We start from the raw sequence: 17,935 nt of genomic DNA on the forward strand, positions 1-17,935 counted from the left end.
ACGGTGAGGAGTGGAGCGGTGCACCCTAAGGCAGCAGCAGCCTACGGAGTAAACTCACCGAACATCTGAACACTTGAGGTTCCCACGTGTGGAGGGAGACATGAGGCCCCAGGATCTAGGCCAGACAGAGACCTTTAAAATAGCTGAAATATTTATCACAAAATCAGAGACGAAGGTAGAGGGACAAGGACCGAATCACCAGCCAGCACTGGTTGAAGGTACTTGAACATGGGGAATCTTCTTAAACGTTTGTCATGCACAAACCTTGAGCAGGGGTCAAAATTTCCCCTTAATTTAGAAAATGCTCAGCCTACAGAGTCTGAGAAGGAAATTTAGAATCAGGTGAATGTAGTATTAAAAGATACAGAAGGTATCTTGGAGGACTTCAGACATATAGAAGAACTGACCACGCAGTTCGAGAGGCGACCCAGCATCCAGCGGAGGAGAAGTTGCAGGAGAAGACATGGAATGCAGTGGTCCCACTAGCAGGCAAATTAAAGACATTTTATTAATTTCTCAGAGGTTAGAAGCAGCATTACGAGGTCTACTGGGAGCCCCGACAAGCACCCAGAGAGCAGGCTCTTGTTCAACACTTTGCAGAAATCCTTCATTTCACACTCTGGTTTGATGAACTCCAGATGGCAAATCCTGTCACGCAGAATGGTGTCGGTCTTACAGAAGAGCGTTGGGTCTTATGGGGTCTTATGGGGATGAGCCACATGGCTCATGCAGAAGGAGAGAATGAAGTCAATAATGAGCAGGCAAACTGAGGGTCTCCGTTTAATGCGGAAGCAACCCTGATGCTGGAGTCCTCAAGTGATGCCACAACAAGCTTTGTGTCTGAGAATACGAAGTGACCAGCAGAAGATCCCCCAGACGGATGGAGTACCGTGGCCTGTGGGGTAGCCACCCCCGACAGTTATTCATGGGTTCAGTAGGCACAATCATATGGTTAAGATATATAACGATAGTAGTAAAGCCATGGAGAATTGGGAGAGATAGTCAATAAGCTCAAATAAATACTTTTCTGTTATTCTCTCCTTTCAGCCAAGATGCATCTGATATCACCAATGATATCCCTTGTTACACATCCTCTACTGAATCCAGCTTGAATCTTGTGTAGCTGTCAATATACTGTTGCAAATGTTGTTGATGATCTTCAGCAAAACTTCACTTCTAGGTGAGAATAACGATACTGTTCTATAATATGCACATCATGTAGCAACTTTCTTTAGAATAGGTACAAATATGGGTTTCTCAGTCAGTTGGCCAAGTAGCTGTCTTCCGAATTTCCTGGTGCAGATCAGGAAGTATTTCTAGTACATCACTGGCTTATTCAAACACATTTCAGTAGTTATTCCATCGCTTCCTGAAATCTCGGTTTCTGCTAATGTTTTCAGTGCAGCTTGGACTTCCTCCTTCAGTACCACTGGTTTTTCATCGTTTGATACCTCTTGAAATGGTTGAATGTTAACTAGTTCTTTTTGGTGCAGTGATGCTAGTTTTTCCATTTTCTTTTGGGGCTTCCAATATCATTCAATATTTTGCTCATAGAATCTTCAATATTGTAACCCAAGGTTTGTGATTTTTCTGGAATGACTTCAGTTTTAGGTATGCTGAGCATATGTATTCTTCCTTTTTGGATTCTCACTCTAGGCCGTTGCACACTCAATTATAATAATTTTATTTTGTCTTCTTACGCTGCCCTTTGAAATTTTCTGTTCAGTTCTTTTACTTTTACTTCTGAGAAAAGAAGGGCCCACTGCGGAAACGGGGGTTTCACATACGTGCAACATGCATTTGGTCAAGAAAAGGTTAGCGCGTAGTTTTTGTCTTTTACATGAAAGACAAACAGAAAACCACCAGGAATTATACTCTTTAAAATAGAGAACAACCATATGAGAACGTTTCTCTCTCTCTTTCTCTCTCTCTCTCTCAGGATCAAGGGATGAAATACTGGTGTATACTATCCACTGTTGGGTGTAGCCTGGAAATAACACTTTTTGTTAAAAAGATGAAGGGAGGTAAATCTGAAGGGCTCAAACACTCTGCTCCACGGTGCTTGGATTTACCTGCTGGGTGAAGAGTAAACTCGGGTCCGTGGGTGTCTTTTAAAAACGGCCAGGTGGGCCCGGCCATAGAGAGCAGGCTGGGCTTCCCTCCCGGCCTGGGCGCTTCCCGTGGACTCCAGCCTGTTGAGCGGGAAGAGGTGGTGGCTGGTGCGCGTGGAGAAGTAGAGCTGCCCGCCGGGCGTGTGGCTGTCGTACGGGTTGCTCAGAACTAGCTTCAGCTCGGAGTCCAGCTTGCCCCATGAAATTGATGTTGGGTGAGATGTTGGACTTCTTCCTCTTGACGAAATCATATGCGTCGTTCAGCGAGAGGTTCATCTTCTGCATCAGGTAGGCCATGGTCACTACAACTGAGCGGCTGATGCCGGCCAGACAGTGCACCAGGACCCCGAACTTCTTGGAGCGGGCCTCGTCAATGAAGCTGATGGCCTCGGGGAAGAACTGGGAGAAGTCTGGCTCCAGTGGTCGGAGATGGGAATCTGCATGAAGGCATTGGGCAGGTTGGGTGTGACGTTGAGGATGCACTTGATGCCGTACTTGACCAGCACGTCCACATTGGTGGAGTCCTTGGCACAGCCGAGGTAGCGGTAGGGCAGCATCTGGATGGGGAAAGCCGGCTGTCTGGACGGCACGTGGCTTCCCTTCGATTTGGTGATTGCTGGGCAGTTCTGCGGTCGGACAGCTGGGACTCTCCGACGGAGCAGTCGGAGCTGATGCGCAGGCCGCCTACACCCAGCACCGAGGTGGGCTGGGAGCCGCTGGTCGAGGACAGGCGCCAGGCTTGGGCTGCCACTCGTGGTGGCCTCCTCGTAGAGCAGCACGGTGGCCGCCTTGCTGCATGGGGTGAAGCGCTCCTTGGCGTGGTTGGTGACGATGGAGCGCATGGGCAGGTTGCCCTTGCGCAGGCCCCGCAGCATCAGGTCCAGATGGCCAGGTTGACAGCCGTCTTGATGTGCCACAACTCGAAAAGCTCCTCCTGCAGCCCCTCGGCGCTCTTGCAAAGCATGGCTCCCGCACCTGCTGCCGACTCAGACCCCGTCCAGGTGCACGCCTTCGCCGTTCCCCAGGCTGACATGTGCGCTCTGGTTTTTCATGGGGAGCGCGTGCTGGGTAGCCCTGCCCTGGGACAGCACCAGGGCCACGCGGGCCTCAGCAGCATCTCTGGGCACCTGCCTCCTGCCAAACTGCCTGCCGGTTGGCCCGCCCACCTGGCCCTCCCAAACCCTTCAGTTTTAAGGCATTAAAAATACAGCTGTGGAGGAGCAGCACATTCAAAATAGAGTCAACATGGCAAAGCTTTCCGGCGCTTCATTTGCTGCTGGGGCTTGGCTCCATAGGAAGGGAAGCATATCTATTAGTACTTAGAGTGTGGAAGAGGAAGTATAACTCTAAGAAATTTGGAAGTTGTCAAAAATGAAACAGAATGTATTGGTATTCTAGGCATTAGTGAGCTGAAATGGACTGGGATAGTCATTTGACTTGGACAAGTGTTATGGATGGGTGTCATCCAGTCAGCCATGATTTACAGAAACCCTATGTATGACCAAAAAAAAAAACACCACCGGGCCCTGCGGTGCCAGGTCCGCAATTGTTATGTTTTAGCCCACGGTTGTAGCCATGGTGCCAACCCTCTTTAGGGTCTTCTTTCTTTTTCATTGTCCCTCTACTTTACCAAGCATGCTGTCCTGTTCAAGGGACCACTTCCTCCCAGTAGCGCGTTCACAGTAGGTGAATGATGTCTCACATCCTTGCTTTTAAGGAGCAATCTGGCTATGCTTCTCCAAGACAGAGTTGAACAGTATTTTGCCAGTCTGTGATATTTCAATATTCTTCACCAGTATCAAAATTCAAATGCATCAAATCTTATTTGGGATTCCTTATTCTTATGAGATGATTAACAATCATATGTACTTTACTATTATGACTTACTATTTACTGTTTCAGGAATGACACTGTAGTTTACTATTTCAGGAACGACACTGCACACATGGTTAAAAAGATCAAGGTCATTCGTTAAGTATAGTGCTGGATGTGCCAGGCTCTCCTTCACACCAAGTAAAGGAGACCAGCTAATACCACCACTATTCAAATTCACTCACTAATGACTAACTATAGTGACAAAATATTGTTACATTCTACCACGTCCTTCAGTCAGAATGCATTGATAATTACTGATGATTGGAAGGCAACTATTAAATGCAAAAGGATTGGGAATTGGAAAATATAGACTTGGTGATAGAAAGTAAGATGGACATGCATGACAGAACTTGTAAGACCAAAGACTACTTCAAAGAAAATATTTTTTTCAAATGGCAACTTTAGATGTGAAATCTACACAAATCAAATTGCCTAGACCTCTGGGATTTCTCTGTGAAAAGACAATGAAGAACCACATACATTTAGTCAAAACAAGGTCAATGGCCGACTGTGAAATAGACCAAAATATGCGCAATGAAAATTAGGTTGAAGATAAGGATAATTAAAACAAGTCCAAAACAAGTCCAAAAAAGCCACACATTTACAGGCCATCTCAAAAATAGCTCTGATGCACCTAACTTGACCAAGCAAAAAGGATGATACCAAAAATATCATACATGAAGTAATAAAAAAATTAAATTTAAAACATAAGGGAGAGGGGGAAGTAGGTGCTAGAAAACCCGGAAACATAGTCTTGAAAGTAGAATCGCTAAAGCAAATAGAAGAACTGACGAAGTACACAAGCTGAACAGAAAATTTTCAAAAATTCATTTGAGAAGACTAAAGTGAAAAGTGCAAAGACCTGTAGTTAGAAAACCAAAAGGGAAGAATTAAATTCAAGACTTAAGTTGTAATATTGAAGGATTTTATAACCAAAAGAAGCATTAAAATAAGATGGAAAGAAATATTAATTAAACTAAAGAGAATTGGCCAGCAATCAGCCATTACAAGTGGTAGCATGTGATATATAATCATTTATTATGGCCATTCTAAGCATAATTCTACAGGAGTTCTGCTGGTACAGTGGTGATCCATTGGGTTGCTAGCCTCAAGGTCAGCAGTTACGAACCATCAATTGCTCTTGGGAGAAAGACAGGGCTTCTACTCTGGGAAACTCACAGGGGTGGTTTGACCCTGTCCTACAGGGGTCTCTATGAGTTGATATCAAGTGAATGGCAGTGAGGTTTTGAGCTAAAATTCCTTAAGTGATGTCTTATCATTGTGCATTCTCTGCGGGTGGCTGTGATCCCATTTTGGAGGGAGTTCTTTGTTACACGACAGAAGTGGGGATAAGCCCTAACCTTAGTAGAGGGTATGAACCAACCCACATCCTGTTTTCTTGGGTGTGTCTTTAAGATTACTTTAGTGAAGGGTGAGACTTAAAACATCATCATTCATTTACAGTGGTTTATGGTCTGCAAACAGGTATACCACACATCCATCAAAGCCATTCCTCAGTATATAGGAGTTTGTAAGTGGCAGAGGCTGCCAAGGCCAGATGTATAGGAGGCTGGCACAGAGGAGCAGCACCAAAACTATGGGGTACCTTCTTCTCATCTGGCTCAAGACCTTGGAACTGTGCCACAGACTGAGAGGTGGGCTGGCTTCCTGGCCCACGGAGACAAAGATAGAACCAGAGAGAGATAATGTGGCTGCTGGTTGAGGAGATAAATGGTTTTATCCTCAATGCTTGCTGATCCTGACTTGTGGTAATCTATTAACTTCTCTAATAAAACCCCATAACCCTAAGAATTGTTGAGTTCTGTGTGGCCCTTGGAACAAACTATTGAACTTAGCATAGGAGTAGACTGCTGAGGGAGGAAAGGTTGATGTTACAATAGATAAAGAAGGACGGGACACGGAGGCCGTCTAACCACTGCCTAGTGGCAAAAGGGAAGCCAGGACAGGTTGGAGATGTGCAACTCCACTGCTGTTTACAGCAGTATATAATCAAGGTCACAGTGCAATGGACATACTTAAAATGCATTTCTGTAGGAAGACGCCTTATCCCATCCAAAGACATGACGGTGGCTGCTCAGGATTCAATGCTTGAGGACTAAACCAAAACCTTGGCAGTTCATATCTAGAAGGACCCTCCAGAAGACATTAACTTTGAAATTCCTAAGATAACAAATTCTCCAGAATACATGTGACTACAATGAGTTAGAATGGATCTAAAGGCAAATGAAAACAACCGAATTCTGGCCTTTGGACTGGCTCCTGGAAGATCACCTCTAAAAGCTAGAGAGGCCTGCCTTTGTGGCCCATGGCAGCCCCCTCATCCACACAGACAGTTCATACTAGTTTACAAACAGTGGAGGCTGCTCATGACAGAAAGACAAACCATATAATCAGAGTTGGAACTTGTGCTACTATAAGACAAATATGCCAGGTCAATGAGAGCCCACTGCAGGAGGAAACCATAAAATTAGGTGTGGGTTATAAACATGCACTTACACATTTGACACCAAAATTGAAGAAATGCATTTCATATGCACAGGCCCCAGAAGAGAACATTCTCAAAGGCTAAGCAATTCATGGGAGTGGCAGGAAGGGGCGAGTTATAGAGGGAAAGCAGAGCTGGGGCTCAACATTTAACCTGGAGAGGGAAGTATACTTTATCCCATGTGCTTAGTGACTACTGACCAATTTAACAGGTTTATGGAACATGTCATTTTGATGCATTTCAATTTCAACGAAAATTACAGAAACCATTTACATTTGCCTCCTACCAGTTATGCCGACTTTGATCCAAATATATATATACATTTATTTGAGACAAATATATATCCACATTCATTTTTTCTAAGCTTTCCAATCTCGGAATTGTTTAATATACCTATCTCTATGGATACATGTCAATTTGCTATGACTGTAAATTGACAATCCCAGTAAATTGGTTTCATTCATGAAAGTATTACTTCAGTAATAAACGTAAACAAAGTCACAAAGTTCTTAGGAAGTAAACATCAAATGTAAAGACAAACAATGCAGTGGAGACTAACAAACTGATCAAGCGACCCTTATCAAACCCAATATCTCAAATGTTGTATTATGTTAAATATTATAAATTTTATATATAGAATCAGAGTTTCATGTATAAGTTGATAGCACATAATTACCATATATACTCGAGTATAAGTCCAAACACCTAATTTTACCACAAAAAACTGGGGGGCTTGTTCAGCATAAAAAACGGGCTGAAAAACTCGGTTTATACTCGAGTACATGTGGTATGTTGTTTCAGAATGTTTTAAAAATGTACGGTTCCGTTCACGTGTCGGTTTGACTCATCGTCGAGGTATGCGGCATGGCTGAATGCTGACATACACGCAGTCTCCAGGAGTTGGAGTTGATCTGATGGCAGTGGGCAGGTTTGGTATGGGTTACTCCAAGGGGCTTAAAGAGTTCTGTACGTTGGCTGCTGACCTCAGGATTGGCAGATCAAATGCACTGGCAGTTCAGTGAGGGAAGGATGAGGTTGGCTGCTCCCATGCAGATTTACAAGCTCAGAAACTCTACATAGGAATGCTGATTCAGAATCAACTTGATGGCATGGGAGTTTGTTTGGAGCAGGGGAAATGAAGGTTCCTAAGTGGAATGTACTTTTCCTACTGGCAGTTTCCACTCACCCAGCCTTACTGTGGAAGAAAAGGCCTGGCCCCTGCTTCCATTAAGAGTACAGTGCATTAAACCCTATGGAACAGTTCTATTCTGCTGGAATTAATTCCATGGCCACCGAAAAAAGGAATGATAGCATAATCGTGCCTATGAATACACATAAAATTATGATGAAATTCAACGATAAAAAGAATTCTCAGTGAAAATCACCATGTCCATCATGAAGAAATCTAAACATACTACGCTTAAGAATATCTAAATGACTAAGGAGGCGTACTGGTGCAGGGGTTCAACAATCGGCTGCTACACCTGGCGCTCAGGACCTGGGAACTTCTTCACATACAGATGACAGCCTGGAAACCCAGCAAGGAGTCCCTAAGGTCAAAGGGCATTGCTAACAGAATGGACTAGAGTGCAGCTGACAACAAGAATTCTGTGAACATCAACAGCCTTTATCAACAACCCTTGGTGGGTACATCTCTGAAACATGGAAATACCACCATGCAATGATTCATAAGGAGACTCTCAGTTAAGTCCAAGTAAGATATCTTACCATTTCGAACAATTCTATTACTGGATATTGTGCTATCTTCTATTAAAAATAAAGCTGTGACAGAATCTAGGGGGAAAAACAGGTCAAAGTACATGCACAGTGAAATCAAACACATATAGACAAAAATCATGGTTAAGTTAGATATACCAGAAGGAAAGAGATACTACTTTATACGTGTAGTTACAATTCATTCCAGGAAGAGCTTCTGTACTCCATGTGATAACTGACACATGACCAATTTCAAGTCCTTATCACTAGGAAGAATAAAATGAGTGAAAACAAGAAAATGTATTCTTTAGGACTTGTGTCACAAAAAAATATTAGTACAGAATAGGACAAGAAAATTGACAAACAAAATCAAAATGGTGGGAAACTCCCCCAAAATAATTACTAAAATTCAAAACCAAGACCCAATCTCACTGCCGTCCAGGTGATGCCAACTCATAGCACCCCTATAGCACAAGACAGACCTCTATGATTTTAGGAGACTGTAACTCTTTACAACCCTAGAAAGACCCATCTGCCCACAAGCTGGTTTCGAACTGCACACCTGGAGGTTAGCAGCCCAATGCTGCTTCCAGCACCAGAGGAGCTCTGGGCCAAAGCTGCCCTAAGAGCCGAGATAGACCTAGGGTTGTTAAAGGAACCTGGGTGAGTCGTGACATCGATCTCTGGGGTGAGGTTTACAGGGCAGAAGCCCTCAAGTGGGGTGCTGCATCCCGAGTGGGCAAGCCACAGCCCAGGGTCTGCAGCGGTCGGGAGACAAACCGCGGGAGCACAAGCTCGCACATGCGGTCCGGGTCTCGGTGGTCAGTAGGGCGACTGACGACCGCGGGACTGGCCTCCCCTTCTAGGAAAGGCCAGTCTGGGGCCGGGTCTTCTCATGGCCGAGACCCCACACACACGGAGCGGACTCCAGGCCAGGACCCGCCTCTGGCAGGGCCTTTCCGGGGCGAGGAGGAGGGCCTGGGAGGGGCTCTAAGCATGACAAGCAGGATAAGGGGTGCCCAGGCCTGAGGCAGAGGCCCGCGACCGGCCCGGGGCGGATTTAGCGGGAAACGTCCCAGGGGGTCACGGCGATCAACTGCGCGGCGGGCGCAGTGCGGGCACGAGAACGTCTGCCGGACGCCGCGCTCCCAGAGGCGGCGGCTTGGGGGTCGAAAGTACCACACTGAGGCTCACTAAGCTCGGCGGCCGGCTACTGTCCTGCGCCGGGCGGAAATGACGTCACTGAAAAGGACCCTTTCCTGCGGGGCTGTGGGGGCGGGGCCTGGAGAGGGGCGGGGCCGGACCCAGCAGAGAAGGCCGAGCCGGAGAGCGGGCCTGGCGGAGAAGGCCCAGCCCTAAAGGGAGCTAAGACTGAGCTTGCTCTTGTAAAAGGGGCGCCTCATCGCCACATGCATCACGACCTGGTGAGTGGTGTGTTAGGTGGATGAACGCCCGCCACATCACAGCACGCACATCATCTTAGCCTCTCTATTTGGGGTGCATTCTCCTTGATATTTACGGAGCTCTGTTGTGTAGTGTTTACATGATGCGTTGCTATCTGCAAGGTCAGCAATTCCAAACTACCATCTTCTGCGAGGGGAGAAAGACTAGGCTTTCTACTCCCTTACAGAATTACAGCCTCCAAAACTCACAGGGGCAGTTCTAGCTTGCCCTGAGTCGGCATCGACTTGATGGCAGTGAATTTTAGGAGGTCTTTGATTTTTCACGGAGAAAAGACACCTCACGTTTGCAGGATAAACAGCACACACACACATTGTCTCTTCTTCTAGAACTGCTGAAATCTTGTCTACAGATTTCAGTGTGTTTGCATCCTTTCATACCATAGGTGATCAAGGTCAGGGATTCAAGCCCACCATCTACCCTGTGGCAGAAAGAATAGGCCGTCAGCACCCAGAAAGACATGCTAGCTCAGGAAAACTATATAGTTAGGGTCCTTATAAGTCAATATTGCCTCGATGGCAGTGGGTTTAGGTGGGTTTGGTGATGATTCATTAGTAAGCAGCAGGTCCTGTATCAGATGAAACATGCTGCACCCTTGCACAGTAGTCAAAGGCAGTGACATTCTTCCTAAGGCAGCACCACCCACAACCCATTTTAGAAAGAGTTTCTAAACAAGCTGGTGATATTTACTCACAAAATGAGATTGGGGCTATTGCCAAAGGCTCATGGAACTATGAGGGGAAAAGTGACCCAAGCCTAATTGTGCAAGTGCGTGTGTTGCAGTACTGGCACTAGAAGGTTAGGGCGAAGAGAGGGTTCAGTGCAGAACACCTGCTTTTGAACACGTTTCTGGCATTCACGTGACAAAACACTGGATATATTTTGTAGGAGCACCCATTATTCTTCCTCAGAACTCTTCCACAGCCAAAAGGACAAGGAAACCACAGTGGCTATGTGGAGCACAAGGATCAATCGATGTACACTACCGTTGATGACTAGAACTTCAAGTAGCTGCAGTAGCATATATTGAATGAAAAGCACCATGTTCCAGTCGACAAGTTCATGGGGTCTGGAAACTGCTGAAGATATGTCTCCTCCTCAATCTCCTCAAGTGCTGTGCTTTAAAGCCACTTAGGAAAAATCTGTGATTGAACATGGGCCACGTGGAGTCAGTCACCTGCTTACAAATGAGAAAAGAACTGGGACTCACTGAAGGACCAACATTCAAACTGCGATCTCACTGCCCAGCCTAGAGAAGAGCAGCCCTGCCAACAGCAAGTGCAAATCAGGGCAAGAATGGCCTGCTTTTGGAGCCCGGAAACATCCAGTTCACCGTTTAGAACAATGAATGCAGTACATAACCGTGAGAGCAAGGCCTCTAGGGATTCTCCTCTGCTTCAGCCTCACCAGAGCTTATTTCCTACAAGTTGATCCAAGTCGGCCTCAGTGCAGCCTGCCTGATCTCTGGCCTCTGGACCACAGAGAGTATCTAGTATTTGTCAGGTGCAGGATCCCAGCCCAGCAATCTGACATGCCTCCACAACTTCCTCTTAGGCCCACCACATCAGCTTCACTGGCAGAGGGAACACCAGCCGAACCACTATATCTCAGGGTGTGTCCACAGAAACTCTATCCAGGCTGGGCACCTGGATAGATATCTATCTGGCAGCAGAGGTTTCTCTGTTCTGTGATGCCAGTCGTCCTCTGGAAATACCCAGGAATAACAGGGCCCACTGGGAGGTTCTTCAACTGTTAAAAAAAAAAAATCTGTCTCCAGGTGTGCCAGAAGGAACCTCAATGATCTTGAGTGTAATGCCGAATGGAGATACCCACACCATCCCTGAGAGGCTAACCTATGAGATGTAGCCACTAATATTCAGCCTCGCTGAAGATCAGCACCCAATCCTAGCTGCTATGCATGATGACAGGACTGAGCCTGGTAGTGCGCTTAGTTAGGCCTCAGACTGCTAAACCCAAAGTCAGCATGTGAAACTGCCAGCAGAACCACCTGAGAAAGACTAGGCTTTCTACTTGTGGCAGTTTCATTATCTGTCAATGTGAAAGGGTGGAGCTTAGCCTGTCAATCAGGTCGCAGTTTGATGACCTCATTTGGAGGCAGAACACAGAGAGAATCTGGGAGATATCCCTGTTGACAAGCCACATGGAGCTACACTGATAGAGCCAGAGCCCTCGAGCTGGAGGAGCCATGTGGAGACCCCCACCAGCACTGAGACGCTTACACCGCCACTGGATCCACAAGTCTTTCCACCCACTGGCCTGTGGTCTTCCTGCATTTGGTGTCATTGCATGACTGTGTGAGTCTAAAGAGGGATTTATGGACTAGTATCGACATATGGGGTAATATCAGACTTATGGACTTGTTCTGGACTTGGCTGGGTTGTTTTCTTCATGTAGCATTGCTCTTTGAGATAGAATTTTCTCTTGCACACATATGAGTGTCTATGACTTTGTCTCTCTAGTTTACCCAGACTCACTCACCACTCCCATGATTATATGCTCAGGAGCCCACAGGGATGGTTTTACTTTACTCTGTAGGGTTGCTATGAGTCAGCATTGACTCGATGGCAGTGAGTTTGGTTTGGAAGGTAAGCAAACCGCCATGGCAATTTCTCAATGCAGTTCAACCTGGTACACTCACAGACCTAAAAATCGTTGCCTTTAACATAGCCAAAGAACTGAACCTTTGAAAGGAACTTCAGAAGTCACCCGGGAGAATACTGCAGACAATGGCTGGGCCCAGCTATCTGTAGGGTTTCCCAGGATGCTGGCTCTGCCTAGGATGCAGGCTTTCTGTGTCAGGCCCTCTGCAAACTGACACCTACTTTCTTCTCTTTCCTTCCAAGCAAATCCCCAGAAGTGTCCTTACCCTGCCCCCAGGCCTCTGGGCTTGGGAACTGGGCAGCTGTGGACTAAGCAAAGTTTAGCTCTGTGCAGCTAGTGTTTGAGGCTGCTCTGGGACTGCAGAGGGGAGGGGGAGGGACACTGAACTCCCTCCACACTCAAACACTGCCTTCCCTGCAGATTCACAGCTGAGCATTGTGTTACAGAAGCTGTTTGTGCAAGGGGCATTTATTTGTCCCTCTCCTCAAGGGTCTGTGCCACCCCCACCCCCAACACACACACACACACACACACAATCCTCCTGCGTAGAAGAGAATGTGATCCATGAGAGTGAATGGAAAGGAGACGTCAGGAACTAATGGCTCTTCCCGCTCCCAGAGACCTGATCTGATTACTCCACGCCCCAGATTTGTCTGAAAGACCCCATTCTCCTGGGTCTTCTCCTCATTGTTTACTTTCCCTTGGCATTGATCTGGACCACAGCTACTTACACAGCAGTGACTAACTCACCTGACCCACTGTTTGATCTCTGCCTTGCCTTTCCTTTCCTTGTATTCCTGGTACCATCGCGCCCTCTGCTGGTAGGTGACAAAAGCCAACCCAAACTCATTGTCAGTGACAGGGTAGAACTGCCCTGAGAGTTTCAGAGACTGTAATACCTTATAAGAGCAGAAAGCCCGTCTTTCTCTGGAGGAAGGACCACTGATTTTGAACTGCTGACCTTCCGGTTAGCAGCCCGGCATGTAAACATTATGCCACCAGGGCTTCCTGGCAGGTTAGAGGTCTGGTAAAATAACTTTTGCTTCCTTGGGCAGTTGGCTTGTAATGGTCTTTGCTTTCCTTGTTTTTCTGTTATTTATACTCTGGAGGAATTGGGGTCATGTATAGAAGTTTTCTGAAATTTGACCTGGCTGGAGCATTTTCTTATGAATTGGTTTATTTTTTATTTTTTTTAAAGAAAAGGTCTGAAGTAGTAATTTCATCTCTACACAAAACCGGAGGCACCCCCGCTCTATATCCCTGACTCCAGGTCTCCAGTTCAGATCAGGGGCTCCCTCTTCATGCTCTTCATGTTCTTGTCCTACAGAACTGGGCACATTCTCCTAGTGTTCCAGGACAACATGGCTTGGCTCTCAGGGGTCTGAGCCGCTTTACCCAAAATGCTCCATCCACCATTGTTTTTGTTGTTGTTTTGTTTTAACATTTTATTAGGGGCTCATACAACTCTGATCACAATCCATCCATATACATACATCAATTGTATAAAGCACATCCGCATATTCTTTGCCCTCATCATTTTTGAAGCATTTGCTCTCCACTTAAGCCCTTTGCATCATGTCCTCTTTTTTCCCCTCCCTCCCCCCTCCCCCCCACACCATTGTTTTTATGTTAGGTTTTATTACTATAAATGGCCCTCTGCATACTGATTTACTGTTTCCCAAAGATTTTTTATGTTGTATTTTCATTCTCACTTGTTCTCAGGAATTTGAATTTTTCATTCTTTATTTCTTTAATTACCCATTCATTTTTAAGCTTGTCTTGTTCAATTTCTATTTATTTGAATTCCCATCTGAGCCTGGAGGAATTTAAGTCATAGGGATTGTCATTATTCTGTACCAATGATTGTTCCCGGTGTTTGCTAACCCTCCTCTCCATAGGAGCTCTGCTGCAGGTTCTGTGAGTCAAGACATCCAACACTCTAAAAGTGGAGCCTGCATGTGGCATTGGCAACCTGGACATGTGATCAAGGACCCAGATGAAGGGAGCTGAGCCACTCTGCCATGATGATGATGATGATAAGAGAGGTGGACACTTTGCTGGTGGCCACTGCAGCATCGATGCCTGAGGAAGCCTCGTCTGGATGGACTATGAAACTGGGAGGAGACAGAGAGACACACAGAATGATGGAGAGGCAGAAAGACAGAGCTATAGAAGTAGAGAGAGACACAGTTGGAGAAAGACAATGACAGAGAGATGGAGAAACAGAAAGACAGAGAGATATGTGTGGAAAGAGATACAAAGGGAGGCATAGCTGGAAAGACAGAAGGTGACAAAGAGAGATAGACAAATAAACAGGACAGAGATAGGGAGACAAATAAAGAGATGATAAAGACACATATAGAGAGAAAATGAGAGAAAGTAAAAGGGAGGGAAAGAAACAGAAAGAGATGCCCCTCCATCTAAATGATGTGGCTCTTTGTCCTGTCCCTTGGTGCCTGCTGATGAGTGAGGACTGGTGTGAATTTCTTGTCTGAGCTTTGCTTACCTCATCATGGGCATCTTTAGAATGTGGGTTTTGCACAGTTTCATGAGGAGTAATGTGTTAGGTTGGGTTGACTACCCCCAAACAAATCCTTGTGGTAAGTTGCTGTCATATTTCACCGTATAGTCAAAGAAGCCATAACATTTACATGTACAGGGAAAACTAGGAGGCTTACTTTGGGAGAAGAGACAGGGGCACTGGCTCTAGTGGACAGGGGGAAGCCTTTCGTAACTTGCCTCCATCTACACAGTGGATGGAGCATCATGGAGCCCAGAGATGGATCAGGATCAATGAAGTCACACACACACACACACACACACACACACACACACACACACACGAGCTTCATGTATAGAAGTAATTACATATCGAGCAGGTATCCTAGCCCAGTCCAATTCAAGTTCATCAGCTTTCTACTAGTCCATAAGTCCCTCTTCAGGCTCACCAGCTTTCTACTAGTCCATAAGTCCCTCTTCAGGCTCACAGTCATGCAATGATGCAGAATGCAGGAAGATCACAGGCTGGTGCGTGCAGGGCCATGTGGATCCAAGATCAGTGGAAATATAGCTGGGCTCCAGTAGCTCTCAGGGTCTGTGGCAGAGTTCTAGCAAGCAGAAAGATGGAGAGGGAGAGACAGGAGATTCTCAGGGTCCGTCTTATGAGAAGGCCATGTCCCCGTGGAGGCACCACCAACCTATGAGCTGAGTGAGAGGTTGGATTCCAGCCCTATACTTTCATACATCTTTCAGTTGCCATAGAGCACAAGTGGAATGGGAGCAGACCTTTCAGGCACATAAGACCAGCACATTCTGGGGGATGGAGTGTAATTGTGAGACTTTCCTCATCACAAGTCCAAGGGGCAGCATTGGCGTCATTGATCGTTATGATCATCCTTGTGGTAAGTTGCTGCCCTAGTTCACCATACAGTCAGAGTCCATGACACTGACATGTACAGGGCAAAGTTGGAGGCCCACTTTTGGAGAAGCCTTTCATGATTTGCCTCCACACACACAGTGGGTGGAGCATCATGGGGCCCATGGGGGTGGATCAGGATGGATGAAGTCAAGAGTGAGACAAAGGGTCTTTGACACTTCCGGGTACTGCACACCCCATGTCCTGATTTCTCTGACCAACTAAGTGACCCGAGGAACCCTGGCTTGTGGCTGTCCCTTTCTAGGACTAAGGTCCTTTGTCCACTTGGCTACCCTTGGGGCCCACCAGAGGGTCTTACAAGAGCAGACTTGCTATCTTTTCTACGTCACCTCAGGAGCCACTAGGGGTAGGGGGGAGATGGGGAAGCCATTGGTGTTGAGCGACACTTGTCTCAGACCTTGTGGGGCTGCCATTGCCTGGACAATCCTGTCTTCCTGACATGGTCATCCCCAATGGCAATGAATGGAGTGGTGTGGCATAAATGCAGGGCTGCATAAATGTAGGGCTGCACTCTCCTCCTGAGGCCTCCGTCTAACTACTGATGGGAGTCCTGGAAGGCCCAGCACATGCTCAGGCAGCACGTTCTCAGATCACGGGCAGTGATGACAGTGCTGTCTACCAGGACAAGCGTCCCCCGTGAGAGTGGTGAGTTTGAATGAGCAATCAGTATACTCCTCCTTTCCTTTAGGGGCAAGGCCATGGTTAGGGGCCAGTGAGTCCTCACAAAGTTTAAAATATGTATATTTGGGATTTAATACATCTATCATATTCCATATTTCAAACATGTCAAGTAGAATTGTACAATTGTTACCACAGTCAGTTTCCAAACAATCTTTTTCTACACGAACTCCTTGACATCATCTACCATTTGCCCTCTTCCCCACCTCACTGTACTCTCCCTCCCCAGAACCCTTTATTCGGCTTGCTGTCCCTATAGGTGAATCGGTCCTAGGTTTCATCTACAAAAAACAGAAAAGCCTGTAATACAACTTGAACAGGGTGACTTGCATCGACAACACTTCTGAGATACACTCATATAAACAAGCAAAAACTGAAGAAAACAATACATACAAAAAATACAGAAAATGTTGAGAACCAGATCAGGTCCAGCCTGCATCATAGGGTGAATGTGCTAACAAAGTTATAAAGGTTCAGGTCAGCTTTATGCCTTTGATCTTCTATACTCCTCTCTCCCAAACCCTTAATTGTAGATGGAGGGAGTTCTCTGGAGGCTTATTTCCCATGTCATTCCACCAGAGAATCGAGGGCTCCCACTCTCAGGCATAGCCTTCTGCACACCAGATTCTCACCCTGGAGGCTGTGATACGGATCCCTCCTTCGACTTTGGATTCTATGGATTCCAGTCCTTCAGTGACTGATGATGGTGTGCGTCTTCCATGTGGACTTAGTGGACATCTCACTGAGAAGGCTGCTTGTCTTTAGATGAGCCATTAACACCCCAGATACAATTTTGTCTGATAGCCAGAGACCATCTAAATCAGTGGTCTTCAACCTTCCTAATGCCACGACCCTTTGTTCCGCATGTTGTGGTGACCACCAACTATAAAATTATTTCGTGATACTTCATAACTGTAATTTTGCTACTGTTATGCATCAGACGACCATTGTGAAAGGGTTGTTCGACCCCAAAGGAGTCGTGGCACACCGGTTGAGAACCACTGTTCTAAACTCTTTGACACATTTTGCTATAGTGTGTTCCTTTCCTGTGGGAGAGTACTGGGAAGGGCCACAATGTAAGAACAAATTGTTCTGAAGTCAGAGCTCGTATTTAGTGTGAGCCCAAAACCCATTCCTGGAGCTATGTTTTTTTTTAATTTTCTGCAACTTGGAAGTTGATACATATGTCAGATCATTCCATAGTTCAGTCACATCAAACAGAATTGTGCACTTGCTTTCATAATCAGTCTTCAAGCCTACTTTTCCTTCCTGGACTCCTTGATATCATCTTTCTCTTATCTTCCCACTCCTGTATGTCCCCCTTCCCCCTGAAACCTTTGTTTTATTTGCTTTCCCTATAAGCTCAAAACAAATGAAAATAAAATTACTAAAAATTGAGACATCAGTGGGGTAATGTATTTCAATATTTGTTTTAAATAAAAAACAGAAATAAAATGACAACAAGTCATTTAACATTAGTAAACCAGCACAGAAAGTGGAAAATAGGTTCAACAAAAACAATAAGGTATC

General features: G+C 45.9%; 2 pseudogenes; one reads left to right on the forward strand and one right to left on the reverse strand.

Moving 5' to 3' along the window:
• The first annotated feature begins 228 nt into the window (after window positions 1-228).
• LOC142452603 (CYFIP-related Rac1 interactor B pseudogene) lies at window positions 229-857 on the forward strand (annotated as a pseudogene).
• A 1,211-nt stretch (window positions 858-2,068) lies between these two features.
• On the reverse strand, window positions 2,069-3,155 carry LOC142452604 (dual specificity protein phosphatase 7 pseudogene; annotated as a pseudogene).
• Between the last annotated feature and the right edge of the window lie 14,780 nt (window positions 3,156-17,935).

The sequence above is a fragment of the Tenrec ecaudatus genome, chromosome 7 (assembly GCF_050624435.1).
Source record: "Tenrec ecaudatus isolate mTenEca1 chromosome 7, mTenEca1.hap1, whole genome shotgun sequence".
NCBI lineage: Eukaryota > Metazoa > Chordata > Mammalia > Afrosoricida > Tenrecidae > Tenrec > Tenrec ecaudatus.